Source organism: Stegostoma tigrinum, chromosome 44, assembly GCF_030684315.1.
Source record: "Stegostoma tigrinum isolate sSteTig4 chromosome 44, sSteTig4.hap1, whole genome shotgun sequence".
NCBI classification, from domain to species: Eukaryota; Metazoa; Chordata; class Chondrichthyes; order Orectolobiformes; family Stegostomatidae; genus Stegostoma; species Stegostoma tigrinum.
Window position 1 is genome coordinate 2,959,982 of NC_081397.1, and position 15,251 is coordinate 2,975,232.

At 49.5% G+C, this 15,251-nt stretch overlaps 1 pseudogene; it reads left to right on the forward strand.

Moving 5' to 3' along the window:
* LOC132206921 (uncharacterized) overlaps positions 1 to 15,251 on the forward strand; it is a 1,098,881-nt pseudogene that overhangs the window by 345,427 nt on the left and 738,203 nt on the right.

The following is a 15,251-nucleotide window of genomic DNA, read 5'->3' on the forward strand; positions in this document are numbered from 1 at the left end:
ACTCAGTTTCTGTTATGTGAATGTGACAGTGCAGTTATAAATCTCAGTTTCTGCAGTGATAATGAGAGTGTAATTATCAGTCTGTCAGTTTCTGCTATATCCATATGGGTTTAGTTATTATCAGTACATGTCAGTTTCTGTCATATAAATGTGAGAGTGTCATCAGCCTGCCCCTGACAGTTACTGTACTGAAGGTGCGTGACTGTAGTTACCAAGCTGTAGCTCTCCATTACTGCCATGTGAATGAGGGTAGTTGTGCACCTACACCTTGGCTTTCTAATGATCAATGTGTGAGTGTCGTTGTCATTTATATACCTGTTTGGATTTGCTTGTCAATCTGAGTTTAGTTATCGATCTGTACTTGTCAGATTCTGCTGAGAAAGTGTATGATTAGTTATCAAACTGTACCTGTCAGTGTAAACAATGTGAAATCGGGAGTTTTATTATTAATCTGTTCCTGTCAGTTTTTGCTGTGTGGATATGATAGATGTGTTATCAAAAGTTCTGTCAGTAACTACCATGTGAGCATCTGAGTCTATTTACCGGTCAGTCCCTGTCCGTTTCAGCTCTGTATCCGAGTGTGCAGTTATTAGTCTGCAACTGGTAGTCTCTGCTACATGACTATTTCAGGGCATTTATCAAACTTTCCCTATCAGGGAGAGAGTGTGCTATGAACGTGCTTAGCAATTTGGACTTGCCAGTTACGGTATAGAAATGTAAATAACAATTTCTCCTTGTCAGTTTCTGCTGTATGTGTTAATGAGTGGAATTAGAAATCTGTACACATGTTTGTACCACACAAATACAGGTACAGATGTGACTCTTTCTCTGTATGTTTCTGCTACGTGAATATCTAAGCATGGTTACCAATCGGTACATGCCAGCTGCTGCTTTGTGAATCTGTGAATTTAGTTGTCAGTCCATGCCTGTCAGTTTCTGCTTTAAGAATGTATGAGTGCAGTTATCAACATGTACCTGTCAGTTATTGCTCCATCTATTTGTTTTGTGCAATGGATTGTGTAGAAGCAAAAGGTTTTGTAACTCCAACAGTGCAGAGTCTAACTGGGACAAGTTATCAAGGGCTGTTCATCAGGATAACATCAGCTTTTCTGATTGCATAGTAACATAATTCTGTGAGTAATGCTGTGGAATAGACAGATGTGGCATTCCTTCCTTTGAGTCTAAAGGAAAAGGGCAATGAACAAATCAACTGTATTCAGCTGAATGACCACAATGTTCCTTCTACAGGGAAGGGTATTGGCCAATTCACTTCATTATTCTCATGAATATTACATAACCCTGCTCTGTGGCGTGACGGTGCACGGCAGCAGCAATACTCTTATGATGTGCTGTTGTGGGGATGAAGAAAGCAAAAGGACTTGTATTTTCTGTCTTACAGTGGAGAAGATTTAAACTTATTGAACATGGTCAAACTCTTTGCCAAAAATAATTGACAAATACAAGATTTAGTTAAGTGGATCATTCTTCATTGCTTTAAATGGAGATTACATCATTAATGTGAAGAAACAACATTCTGTTTTCCTGCTTTTTTTTGTAATTTCGTTGGGAGGGGGCAAGTGACACAAAACTGTTTAACCTCGTTGCCAAATTCACTTCCATGCTTCCCCACCGACGCCACCCCGCCCCCGACCCAAAAAGAAATTTTGCAAGCCAGATGTGAAATATGGTTTCTATTCCTGCAGGTGAACATGTTGAGGATCATGTTGTGATGAAGTTGGGGTTGGCAAATCGTATACTGCCATGGCACACTTGGATATGTTGTCCAAGGAGTGGAAGGGGGTACTGAAGTGGTTCACAACTGGGAGTTGCAGTCATTTGTCAAGATACAAGCATAGGTGTTCAACAGAGGAGTCTCCAAGCCTCTGTTTGGTTTCCCCACAGTGGAGGGGGCCTCATCGGGAACAGTGGATACAATGCACCGCATTAGCGGACATGTAGATGAACATCTGTTTGATGTGGAAGGTTTTCTTGGGATGGGGATAAGGGGAGAGATGTTGCGGCAGGTGTTGCACTTCCTGCTGTTGCAGTGAGAAGTGGGGGTGGGGCTCGTGGGGAGTGTGGAGTGGATGAGGGAGTCAGAGAGAGCAATCCCTCTGGAAGGCAGATAAAGGGTGGTGAGGGGAAAAAATAAGTGTCCTTCGGAGTGGGGTGAGATTGAAGGTGGCAGAAGTGGAGGAGGTTTATGCCTTGAATGCAGAGTTTGATGGAGTGATATGTGATGACAAAAGGATATTATCTGAGTCTTTGAGAGATAATGGGAACTGCAGATGTTGGAGAATCCAAGAGAATAAAGTGTGGAGCTGGATGAACACAGCAGGCCAAGCAGCATCTCAGGAGCACAACAGCTGATGTTTCGGGCCGAGACCCTTCAGAGAGGGGGGTGGGGAGAGGGTTCTGGAATAAATAGGGAGAGAGGTGGAGGCAGACTGAAGATGGAGAGAAAAGAAGATCGGTGGAGAGGAGAGTATAGGTGGGGAGGTAGGGAGGGGATAAGTCAATCCAGGAAAGATGGACAGGTCAAGGAGGTGGGATGAGGTGGTGGGTGGGAAATGGAGGTGCGGCTTGAGGTGGGACAAAGTGATGGGTGAGAGGAAGAACAGGTTCGGGAGACAGAGACAGGCTGGGCTGGTTTTGGGATGCAGTCGGGGGGAGGGGATGAGCTGGGCTGGTTTTGGGATGCAGTGTGGGGGGGGGGGGAAGGGGATGAGCTGGGCTGGTTTGGGATGCAGTGGGGGGAGGGGAGACTTTGAAGCTGGTACAGTCCACATTGATACCATTGGGCTGCATGGTTCCCAAACGGAATATGAGTTGCTGTTCCTGCAACCTTCGGGTGGCATCATTGTGCCACTGCAGGAGGCCAGGACGAACATGTCGTCTAAAGAATGGGAGCGGGAGTTAAAATGGTTCACGACCGGGAGGTGCAGTTGTTCATTGCAAACCGAGCAGAGGCGTTCTGCAAAGCGGTCCCCAAGCCACCGCTTGGTTTCCCCAATGTAGAGGGAGCCAGACCAGGTACAATGGATACAGTATACCACATTGGCAGATGTGCAGGTGACCATCTGCTCAACATGGAAAGCTATTGTGGGGCCTGGGATGGGGGTGAGGGAGGTGGTCGGGGCAAGTGTAGCACTTCCAGTGGTTGCAGGGGAAGGTGCCAGGTGTGGTGGGGTTTGAGGGAAGTGTGGCGCGAACAAGGGAGTCACGGAGCGAGTGGTCTCTCCAGAAGGCAGAAGGGTGGGGATGGAAAAATGTCTTGGGTGGTGCAGTCGGATTGTAGATGGCAGAAGTGCCGGAGGATGATGTGTTGTATCCGGAGGTTGGTGGGGTGGTGTGTGAGAACGAGGGGGATCCTCTGGGGATGGTTGTGGTGGGGTCAGGGTGTGAGGGATGTGTTGCAGGAAACGTGGGAGACGTGGTCAAGGGCGTTCACGACCACTGCTTTGGCGGGGGGGGGGGGGGGGGGGGGGAGACAGAAGTTGAGGTCCTTAAAGAACTTGGACATCTGGGACGTGCGGGAGTGGGAGCAGATGCAGCAGAGGTGGAGGAATTGGGAATAGGGGGACGGCATTCTTGCAGGAGGGTAGGTGAGGGGAGGTGTATTCTAGGTAGCTGTGGGAGTTGGTTGGCTTGAATTAGATACAAGTTTCCAGGTGGTTGCCAGAAATGGATACAGAGGTCCAGGAAGGAGAGAGATGTATCAGAGATGGTTCAGGTGAACTTAAAGTTGGGTTGGAAGGTGTTAGTAAAGTCAATGAACTGTTTGTATCGATGCTGCCTTGTGCTCCCACAAGGAGCTCAGTCAGTCATTGATATAATGGAGGAAGCGGGGTGGGGGTGGGGCCAGTGTAGCTGTAAAAGATGGGCTGGTCCACGTATCCTACAAAGAGACAGGAATAGCTTGGGTCCATGCGGGTGCCCATGGCCACCCACTTAGACTGCAGGGAGTGGGAGAAGTTGAAGGAGATGTGGGTGGTGTCACAGACATAGGTGGGAGTTCCTGGATCTGGGTGGGTGGGCGGGGGGAATGATGGTGTAGACAAGGGAGTTGAGATAATTGGAGATAAGTTTGTTGGGGCGGGGTCATGCAGAGGCAATGGGTCAACAGGGGCAGTCGGGTTTGTGGATTTTGCAATGAAGCAAAAACAGTTAACATGGCGTTGGGGAAAGATGAGGTTGGAGGCTGTTGGCAGGAGGTTACCTGAGGGGTTGAGGTTGTGGATGGTCTGGGAGATGATGTTTTGGTGATCAGGACAGGGTCATGATCAAGGGGGTGGTAGGAGGAGTCTCTCTCTATCCAGTTTGAGGCAAAATACATTTCCTAAATGTAAACTGGATTCAGTTCCTGTTTGAGTACTTTCAACAAAGAGTCACCCGTTAACATTTCAAAGGTGTGAATGTTGATGGACTATGAATGATGTTGATTGGAACTAGCGGGATGTCAATTGGCAATGGAAACATTACAAAGAGAAACTTGCCTTTTCTCAGTTGGAATTGGGTGCTTGTTTCCTTGGTCAAGTCTCTGGAAATTGAGCTCAATCTGAGTCTGATTCAATCCGCTCTGACTACGGGAAAGATATTCTCCATTCTGATCACAGGAACGTGCCTGCTGTTAGTTGGAAGCAACTGCACACACTCGGCTTTGTACCGAGGAAATATTGCATCAACTGGTTTCTTCAAGTATTTTGCCTGGAGGAAGACAGAAGAGATATCTCTCGTAAATCAACATCAGCCAAATTTGACAATATCAAACAGATTAACATATTCAGGTACCAGTTATTAGGATGTTTCTTTTCTTGAACTTCACCTCTCAAAGCAGCAGAACTCCAAAAGCTTGTGATTTTAAATAAGCCTGTTGGGCCACAACATGGTGTCATGAGAGTTGTGTCTTTTCTTTAAAAGGCATCAATTTAAACACAAGTCTGACTCAATTCTTACATCGAGCTGCTCCTTGGCTGAGATTTTTTTAAAATATAAAATTCGATGCCAACTGAGCGAGATTCAGAAACTGAGCAGTAATTGCACAGCTCCATCTAAGGTGCTACCTGAAGAGGGTGAACTGGTGACACACTGACTGTTGAAGAGAACAACAGCCACTATTTCAAATGTTTTTTTTTCCCCCGAGACGTATGATCTGTTAACTCCAATCTGCGTCCTTGACGGGTATTCACCGCTCACCGCCCCCCGCCCCCCGCCCACCCCAGCCCCAACCGCCCACACCACCCCCCAACCGCCCACACCACCCCCAACCGCCCACACCTGGCTCCCGGCAACTCGCAACTAACAGCATGAAACAGCTGCCAAACAGTGAATTGTCAATGTTTACAAGTCTAAAAGCTACAAGGCTGACCCCCCAGCAGCTTCTTGCCGCTGTGTCTCCCTCAGCAGGCCCACACACAGCCCGAGAAAGGCCTCTCTCTCCCCGCCCCCAGGCCGCTCTCTCTCCAAGTTCCGGGACCAGGTCCTGCTCCGCTCGGCCTCTTACCAACAGCCCCCGGTTCTCCCTGAACTGAGCCCGAATCAATGCCGGTCTCGGAGCCCCCCTCTGTGTCCCAGACTCACATCTCGATGCGCTGCCGGAAGGAGCCTGCTGCTCCCTCGCTTCCCTGGGCGCTGGTCTCTCCATTGCGGTCTGTTTCAAACAAACCTCTTCCACTCACTGAGTAAATGCCCCTCAATGGCAGCGCAGGGAGAGGGCCTCACGCATGCGCTGTTACACCCATTTTTTAAAAATCGAGTTTGCAGGCAGCGCGGACGGGACACGGGATCATTGCCTGATCTGTATGGACCAGTCAGGAGGGAAGCGCGGGGTTTAATACAGCCCAGGCAAACTGATCAACCGCCCGGGAAACCGTGGTTAATCAATCTTATCAAACCCGCCGATTTAAACAACTTCTGAGCGATTAATTACAGAATCCCATTTTTTTTCGGGGCATGTTTAGTTTGTAATTGCAATTGCTGCCTGAAATGCATTTCGCAGGCAAATGGAAGGAATAACCGTTAAAACATTGCCAGAGATCGTAGCATCAAAGTTAGATAAAATATCACTCCTGGAAGGGTTATACTGCAATATGCATCATTAGTGTCTCGGCAGAATTACAAGCCGTGGGAGGAAATAACCAGATACAGTTCCAGTGATCCTCCACACATGATTCCATCAACATTTTCAGTCTCCGCTCTCGGAAATGTAATATTTGAGTTAATAGAATCAATTCAAGTTTATGCTCTGTCTGCACTCGGAACCGGGACAGGGATAATTTGACTTATAGACGGAGCTGCAGATGCTGGACAATTTGACATAACAAGGTGGAGAGTCGGATGGACAGAGCGAGCCGAGCAGCATCAGGGGAGCAGGAAGAAGGATCTAGGTCCGAAACGTCAGCTTTCCTGCTCCTCTGATGCTGCTTGGCCTGTTATGTTCATCCAGCTCTACACCTTGTTATCTCAGGGATGATTTGATCCGGGATCAACTCTTTCCTGGAGAGATGTGGGTGGCTCTGAGAAGAGCCTTTGGGTTCAGGTGGTGACACGTTACACCGACTACTTCATTTCTTTGCTGCTTTCTTGGTCACTTTCGCTTTGGCCTTCGCCTTCGTTCTCACCGATTTCGGGGCCGGTTTTGCGGCCTTGGGGCTCTTGGTCTTTTTCACCTTCTTCACGGGAGTCCTTTTCTGAGGCGCTGCTTTCTTCGCCGCTTTCTTTGGCGTTGCGGCCTTCTTGCCGGCCACTTTCTTTCCTGTTGCTTTCTTGGCTGGGGATTTCTTCGCTGCCACCTTCTTGGCCGTTGTTTTCTTCACGGCTGCTTTCTTGGCGGCTGCTGCGGGTCTCGCCTTCTTTCCCACTTTTGCCTTGACCTGATTCTTTGGGAGTTTGAAGGAGCCGGAGACGCCCTGGCCCTTCACCAGAACCAGGGAGCCTTTCGCCAGGCACTTCTTGGTAGCCAACCTGATCTGTGCATTCTGCTTCTCCACATTGACCCCGCTTCTCTGCAGCGCCTTCTTTATAGCGGCCAGAGACGTCCCCTTCCGATCGCTGTTCTCCCCGACAATCTTCACAATCCGCTCGCCCAACCCGGGACCGGCTGGTTTTTTTCCTGGGGGCCGCCGCCTTCTTCTTCTTGGGAGTGTTGGGTTTGGTGCTGGCGGAGGCTGGAGGAGCCGTTTCGGCGGCTGCACTGTCGCTCATGTCGGGAACTCTGCGCTGAATCTCTCTCTGTCAGACTGAGCTGGGTCAGCAATGAAGCTGCTGGTGGCGGCACTGAGCAACTTAAAGGCAGCGAGCGGACGGCGCGGAGACAACCTGCCCTCAGCTCCCTGCTCCTGCTGCCTCTCTGTGTTTCTCTCTCGACAGAAACTCTCCAAGTCCTCTGCAAATCCGCATCTCCAGAGAGCCAGGCTCGATCGTTCCTGACCATGACACGGGAAGGTTCGCGGCCAAAAAGTTTTCACTCGAATTGACGGCTCCGTTGTCGAGTTTCACACATTTTGCTGCTGCTCTGATCGCGTTCTCTGAGCTGAGCGCTGGCATTATCCTCACTTTTGGGCTGAAATCTTGAAATCAACAAATACACAGCCTTGAATTCTATCTTTCGGGTTTAGTAGGGGAGCAGGTGGATAATTGGAATTGAAAATATTTTCGATCCGCACGAGAGATTCGGAAATATCATGATATGAGCGGACAGACAAACACAGTGACGTTAGACTAACCCGCCCGCCCTTTTCCCAAAGTCTCTCTGATTCAATATTCACATCCACACAGTCACAGGCCAGAAATATCGCCAAATGTAAATGTGGAAGGATATCATTTATTTTCCTTTCAGCTTTTGCTCGGATATCAGGGAGTTCGTTGGAGATTTTCCCCTCAGTAACTCTTAAACTCTCTGAGGCCGGTGTGCTGGAGATTCGCTCTTCTCCACATTCAGCTGCAAAAGCCAATCATCTGGTTTGATGTTATATTGATCACCCAGATCAGTTCTTTATTTTCATTCCGGTGACAATACTCAACATCGGTTCTAGGAGTAATCAGACATAGAAACACAAATAATGGCAACTTGGCCGAAGTAATCGGCCCTTCAAACCTCTCCTCCAACTCATCATGAAAATGGCAGGTCATCTAACTCAATAGCCTGTGTCCGTTCTTCTCTCATATGGAGTCGTTCAGCAAGGATGCATAACCTTCAGTCCAACCATAACATGCCGAATATAATGCCGAACGGAACTAGTTCCACCTGCCTGCCCCTGGCCTGTTTCCTTTCAAACCTGTCATATTTACCGACTTATCCAAACGCCGTTTCAAGGCTGTATTTGTCGCCACATGGGCCGTTTTGTCAGGAAGTTCATTCCACTTGCAGCGGGCTCTGTGACAATAAAACCCTCGTGTCTTTTGTTTTAATCTCTCTCCTGTCACTGTAAAAATGTTCACGCCGCTCCTCAACCCTCCCCATCCCAGGGAAAAGACAACTGCCATTAACTCTGTCTCACCCCCTCATTATTTTATGAACTTCTATAAGCTGACTTTCAACATGCTGCACTCTAGTGAAAAAAAAACTCCCAGCCTTTCCATCCTTTCTTTATTACTTGAAACCTACATACTCGGCAATTGCTGGTGAACCTCAATTGAACCGTCCCCACCTTAATACTGTTCTTCCTCTAACTGGCCAACTGGCCTCACCCAATGCCCTGTGCAACGTCAATGTGATTGTCGCCTCCTAAACTCAAAGGACTGAGCAGTGAAGGAAAGCGTGCCAAACACCTTCTTCACCATCCTGTTGAGGTGTGATGCAGACTGAAAAGAATTCTCGGTACTTCTGTACTGCAACACTACCCATTAATTGTACAAGGCCTACCCTTGTATGTTGCACCAAAATGCAAAACCTCACAGTTTTCCAGTTGAGCGCAATTTTGCAGCCCAACCGATTGGATCACGATCCCTTTGCACTCTCAGAAAACCTTCTCCACTCACTGTACTGCTAACTTTGCCAGCATTCACAAACATGCTTACCATGCCTTCTATATTCTGATTCCAATCATTTTTATAAATGGCAAACAAAAACAGAGCCAGTACCAATCCCTGTGGAAAGCACTGGTGACAGGACCCCAGTCGAAAAAAAAACAGCCCTCCACCTTCACTCTCTCTCTATTGCCATTAAGCCAATTGTACCTTGATTCCCTTTATTCACAATTGCTACACCCAATAACATTTTGAAATCATATAGTGTTGGATGTAGCTGATTTCTGCGGGAGAGAATTCCAGAGGCATACCGTTCTCTGTATGAAGAAATCTCTCAGTTTCTCAGCCCTAAATGTCCATCCCATCTCTGAAACGTGTCACTCACACCATCAGGAATATTTGTGTAGCATTTATATTGTTTATGTCTGCCAGTGTCTTACAGATTTCTAAGAAAATCCCTCATTATTCTGAATTTAAGTACATAAGTACACAAACAATTCAATCTCTCCTTTCATCCCAGCAATCTGCCCACTAAAACTACCTTTATAGTAACACCATCCTTCCTCAGATAAGGAGGCCACACCTGCTGTCAGTATTCTCGATATTGTCTCACAGATGCTCTGTTAAATTGTCACAATTTCTACTTTTCTCCTGTACTCTAATTCTCTCTCCATGAAGGAAAACATACCTGTTGCCTTTCTCACTGCCTGCCACACCTACATGCTTAATTTCAGTGACTGATTTGTGAGGGCACCCAGGTCTCACTGCAAATTCCACTGTGACCATTTATCGACGTCCAGAAAATAAAGTGCCTTCCTTTTATTTTGCTGCCAATGTGTACACCCTTACGTTTAAGCACATTATACCGTGCCTTCCTGGGTGAAATTGAGGACACAGTAATGGGAAGGGGAGTTGAACTGGTTCATGACTGGGAGGTGCAGTTGTTTACTGCGAGCAAAGATGTTCCGCAAAGCAGTCCCCAAGCCTCCGCTTGGTTTCCCCAATTTACAGAAAGCCACACCGTGTACAGCAGATGCAGTATACCACATTGGCGGACACGCAGGTGAACATCTGCTTGATGTGGAAAGTCATCTTGGGCCCTGGGATGGGGGTGAGGGAGGAGGTGTGGGGGTAAGTGTAGCACGTCCTGTGGTTGCAGGGCAAATTGCCGGGTGTGGTGGGATTGGACAAGCGAGTCACGGAGAGAGTGGTCTCTCCAGAAGGCATGCAAGGGTGGGGTGGAAAAAATGTCTTTGGTGGTGGAGTCAGATTGTAGATGGCAGAAGTGTCGGAGGATGACGCATTGTATCGGAGGTTGGTGGGGTGGTAATGAACATAGAACAATACAGTGCAGAACAGGCCCTTCGGCCCTCAATATTGGTCCGACCTGCAAACTAATCTAAACCCCTCCCCCTACACTATCCCATCATTATTCATATGCTTATCCAAGGACTGTTTAAATGCCCCTAATGTGACTGAGTTAACTACATTGGCAGACAGGGTGTTCCATGCCCTTACCATTCTCTGAGTAAAGACCCTGCCTCTGACATCTGTCTTAAATCTATCACTCTTCAATTTGTAGCTATGCCCCCTTGTACAAACTGAAGTCATCATCCTCGGAAAAAGGCTTTCACTATCTAAACCACTGATCATCTTGTACGTCTGTATTAAATCACCTCTTAGCCTTCTTCTCTCCAATGAGAACAGACCCAAGTCCCTCAGCCTTTCTTCATAGGGCCTGCGCTCCAGACCAGACATCTTCCTGGTCAATCTCCTTTTCATCTTTTCCAATGCTTCCACATCCTTCCTTTAATGGGGGGACCAGAACTGCACACAATATTCCAAATGAGGCTGCACGAGCGTTTTGTACAGTTGCATCATGACATCATGGCTCCGGAACTCAATCCTTCTCCCAATGAAACCTATCACACTGTAAGCTTTCTTAACCGCACTATCAACCTGGGTGGCAACTTTCAGGGATCTATATACATGGACAACAAGATCCCTCTGCACATCCACACTACCAAGAATCTTTCCATTGATCCAGTATTCTACCTTGCTATTATTCCTCCCAAAGTCAATCACCTCACATTTATCCATATTAAACTCCATTTGCCAACTTTCGGCCCAATTCTGCAGTTTCTCCAAGTCTCCCTGCAACCTGCAACATTCTTCCACACTCTCCACCACTCCACCGACTTCAGAGTCATCTGCAAACTTACTAACCCATCCACCAATGACTGTATCCAAGTCATTAACAAAAATGACAAACAACAGTGGTCTCAAAACAGATCTTTGAGGCACACCACCAATGACATGGCTCCAGGCTGAATATTTTCCATCAACCACAACTCGTTGCCTTCTTACAGAAAGCCAGAGGACTTTGGGATTCGCTTGGGGCAATTATTGTGAAGGCGTGGTGTGAGGGATGAGGTACGGAAAATGCGGGAGACATGGTCAACAGTGTTCTCGATCGCTGTGGGGGTGATGTTGCAGCCCTTGAAGAACGAGGACATCTGGGATGTGCAGGAGTGGATTGCCTCATCCTGGGAGCAGATGCGGCAGAGGCAAAGGAATTGGGAATAGGGGATGGAATTTTTGCAGGAAGGTTGGTGGTAGGAGGTGTATACCTGTTAGCTGTGGGGGTTGGTGGGCTTGAAATGGACATCGGTTTATAGGTGGTCGCCTGAGATGGAGACAAAAGGTCCAGGAAGGTAAGGGATGTGTTTTGGAGATAGTCCAGGTGAACTTGAGGTTGGGGTGGAAGGTGTTGGTGAAATGGATGAACTGTTTGAGCTCCTCTTGGGAGCATGAGGCAGCGCCGATACATTCATCAATGTGACGAAAGAAGAGATGGGGTTTGGGGCCAGTGTAGCTGTGGAAGAGGGACTGTTCTACATAAGCCACAAAGAGGCAGGCATAGCTTGGGCCCATTCCTCAGACGGCATGTCCATCCTGGGCATCTTGCAGTGCCATAATGATGCCACCCATAGGATGCATGAACATCAATTCATATTCCGCTTGGGAACCCTGCAGCCCAATGGCATCAATGTGGATTTTACCAGCTTCAAAATCTCCGCTCCCCCCACTGCATAAAAAAACCAGCCAAGCTCGTACCAGGATAATAAAATGTGAGGCTGGATGAACACAGCAGGCCAAGCAGCATCTCAGGAGCACAAAAGCTGACATTTCGGGCCTAGACCCTTCGTCAGAGAGGGGGATGGGGAGAGGGAACTGGAATAAATAGGGAGAGAGGGGGAGGCGGACCGAAGATGGAGAGTAAAGAAGATAGGTGGAGAGAGTGTAGGTGGGGAGGTAGGGAGGGGATAGGTCGGTCCAGGGAAGACGGACAGGTCAAGGAGGTGGGATAAGGTTAGTAGGTAGCTGGGGGTGCGGCTTGGGGTGGGAGAAAGGGATGGGTGAGAGGAAGAACCGGTTAGGGAGGCATGGACGAGCTGGGCTGGTTTTGGGATGCAGTGGGTGGGGGGGAAGAGCTGGGCTGGTTGTGTGGTGCAGTGGGGGGAGGGGACGAACTGGGCTGGTTTAGGGATGCAGTAGGGGAAGGGGAGATTTTGAAGCTGGTGAAGTCCACATTGATACCATATGGCTGCAGGGTTCCCAGGTGGAATATGAGTTGCTGTTCCTGCAACCTTCGGGTGGCATCATTGTGGCACTGCAGGAGGCCCATGATGGACATGTCACCTAGAGAATGGGAGGGGGAGTGGAAATGGTTTGCGACTGGGAGGTGCAGTTGTTTGTTGCGAATTGAGCGGAGGTGTTCTGCAAAGCGGTCCCCAAGCCTCCGCTTGGTTTCCCCAATGTAGTGGAAGCCGCACCGGGTGCAGTGGATGCAGTATACAACATTGGCAGATGTGCAGGTGAACCTCTGCTTAATGTGGAATGTCATCTTGGGGCCTGGGATGGGGGTGAGGGAGGAGGTGTGGGGACAGGTGTAGCATTTCCTGCGGTTGCAGGGGAAGGTGCCGGGTGTGGTGGGGTTGGAGGGCAGTGTGGAGCGAACAAGGGAGTCACGGAGAGAGTGGTCTCTCCGGAAAGCTGACAGTGGAGGGGATGGAAAAATGTCTTGGGTGGTGGGGTCGGATTGTAAATGGCGGAATTGTCGGAGGATAATGCGTTGTATCTGGAGGTTGGTAGGGTGGTGTGTGAGAACGAGGGTGATCCTCTTTGGGCGGTTGTGGCGGGGGCGGGGTGTGAGGGATGTGTTGCGGAAAATACGGGAGACGCGGTCAAGGGCGTTCTCGATCACTGTGGGGGGAAAGTTGCAGTCCTTAAAGAACTTGGACATCTGGGATGTGCGGGAGTGGAATGTCTTATCGTGGGAGCAGATGCGGCGGAGGCAGAGGAATTGGGAATAGGGGATGAAATTTTTGCAGGAGCGTGGGTGGGAGGAGTTGTATTCTAGGTAGCTGTGGGAGTCGGTGGGCTTGAAATGGACATCGGTTACAAGCTGGTTGCCTGAGATGGAGACTGAGAGGTCCAGGAAGGTGAGGGATGTGCTGGAGATGGCCCAGGTGAACTGAAGGTTGGGGTGGAAGGTGTTGGTGAAGTGGATGAACTGTTCGAGCTCCTCTGGGGAGCAAGAGGCGGCGCCGATACAGTCATCAATGTACCGGAGGAAGAGGTGGGGTTTGGGCCTGTGTAGGTGCGGGAGAGGGACTGTTCCACGTAACCTACAAAGAGGCAGGCATAGCTGGGGCCCATGCGGGTGCCCATGGCCACGCCCTTAGTCTGTAGGAAGTGGGAGGACTCAAAAGAGAAGTTGTTGAGTGTGAGGACGAGTTCAGCTAGGCGGATGAGAGTGTCGGTGGAGGGGGACTGGTCGGGCCTGCGGGATAGGAAGAAGCGGAGGGCCTTGAGGCCATCTCCATGCGGAATGCAGGTGTACAGGGACTGGACGTCCATGGTGAATATGAGGTGTTGGGGGCCAGGGAATTGGAAGTCCTGGAGGAGGTGGAGGGCGTGGGTGGTGTCACGGATGGAGGTGGGGAGTTCCAACTGCACCTCCCAGTCGCAAATCATTTCCACGCCCCCTCCCATTCTCTAGATGACATGTCCATCATGGGCCTCCTGCAGTGCCACAATGTTGCCACCCGAAGGTTGCAGGAACAGCAACTCATATTCCGCCTGGGAACCCTGCAGCCATATGGTATCAATGTGGACTTCACCAGTTTCAAAATCTCCCCTTCCCCTACTGCATCCCTAAACCAGCCCAGTTCGTCCCCTCCCCCCACTGCACCACACAACCAGCCCAGCTCTTCCCCCCCACCCACTGCATCCCAAAACCAGTCCAACGTGTCTCTGCCTCCCTAACCGGTTCTTCCTCTCACCCCTCCCTTCCTCCCACCCCAAGCCGCACCCCCAGCTACCTACTAACCTCATCCCACCTCCTTGACCTGTCCGTCTTCCCTGGACCGACCTATCCCCTCCCTACCTCCCCACCTACACTCTCTCCACCTATCTTCTTTACTCTCCATCTTCGGTCCGCCTCCCCCTCTCTCCCTATTTATTCCAGTTCCCTCTCCCCATCCCCCTCTCTGATGAAGGGTCTAGGCCCGAAACGTCAGCTTTTGTGCTCCTGAGATGCTGCTTGGCCTGCTGTGTTCATCCAGCCTCACATTTTATTATCTTGGAATTCTCCAGCATCTGCAGTTCCCATTATCTCTGATACCAGCTCGTACCAGCCTGCCTAACCTGTCCTTCCTCTCACCTGTCCCCTCCTCCCACCTCAAGCTGCACCTCCGTTTCCGACCTACGAACCTCGTTCCGACCCCTTGACCTGTCCGTCCTCCCCGGACTGACCTATCCCTTCCCTACCTCCCAACCCATACTCTCCTCTGCACCTCTCTTCTCTTTCCACCTCCCCCTCTCTCCGTATTTATTTCAAAATCCTCTCGCCCTCCCCATTTTCTGATGAAGCGCTTCGGCCCGAAACGTCAGCTTTTTGTGTTCCTAAGATGCTGCTTGGCCTGCTGTGCCCATCCAGCCCCACACTTTGTTATCATAAGATTAGGCGTGATGTTTTGAATTAGGGAGCACATCTAACGGGCCGAATGGCCGTTAGCCATCCACTTGCCCACCAGATTGTGAGAGCCGGAGGGAGGGAGTTATTAACATGGTCCGGGAAACGATCGGAATTCATCGTTCAGCTTCTGTTTTACGCTCTTTTTTTTGCGAATTTGGATTGAATCGTGGGAAAGAAAAGTCATTACATACAAACGGTCTCTGCTCTTTCCCCCACAGCCCCCAGGTGCTTTGCTGAAACT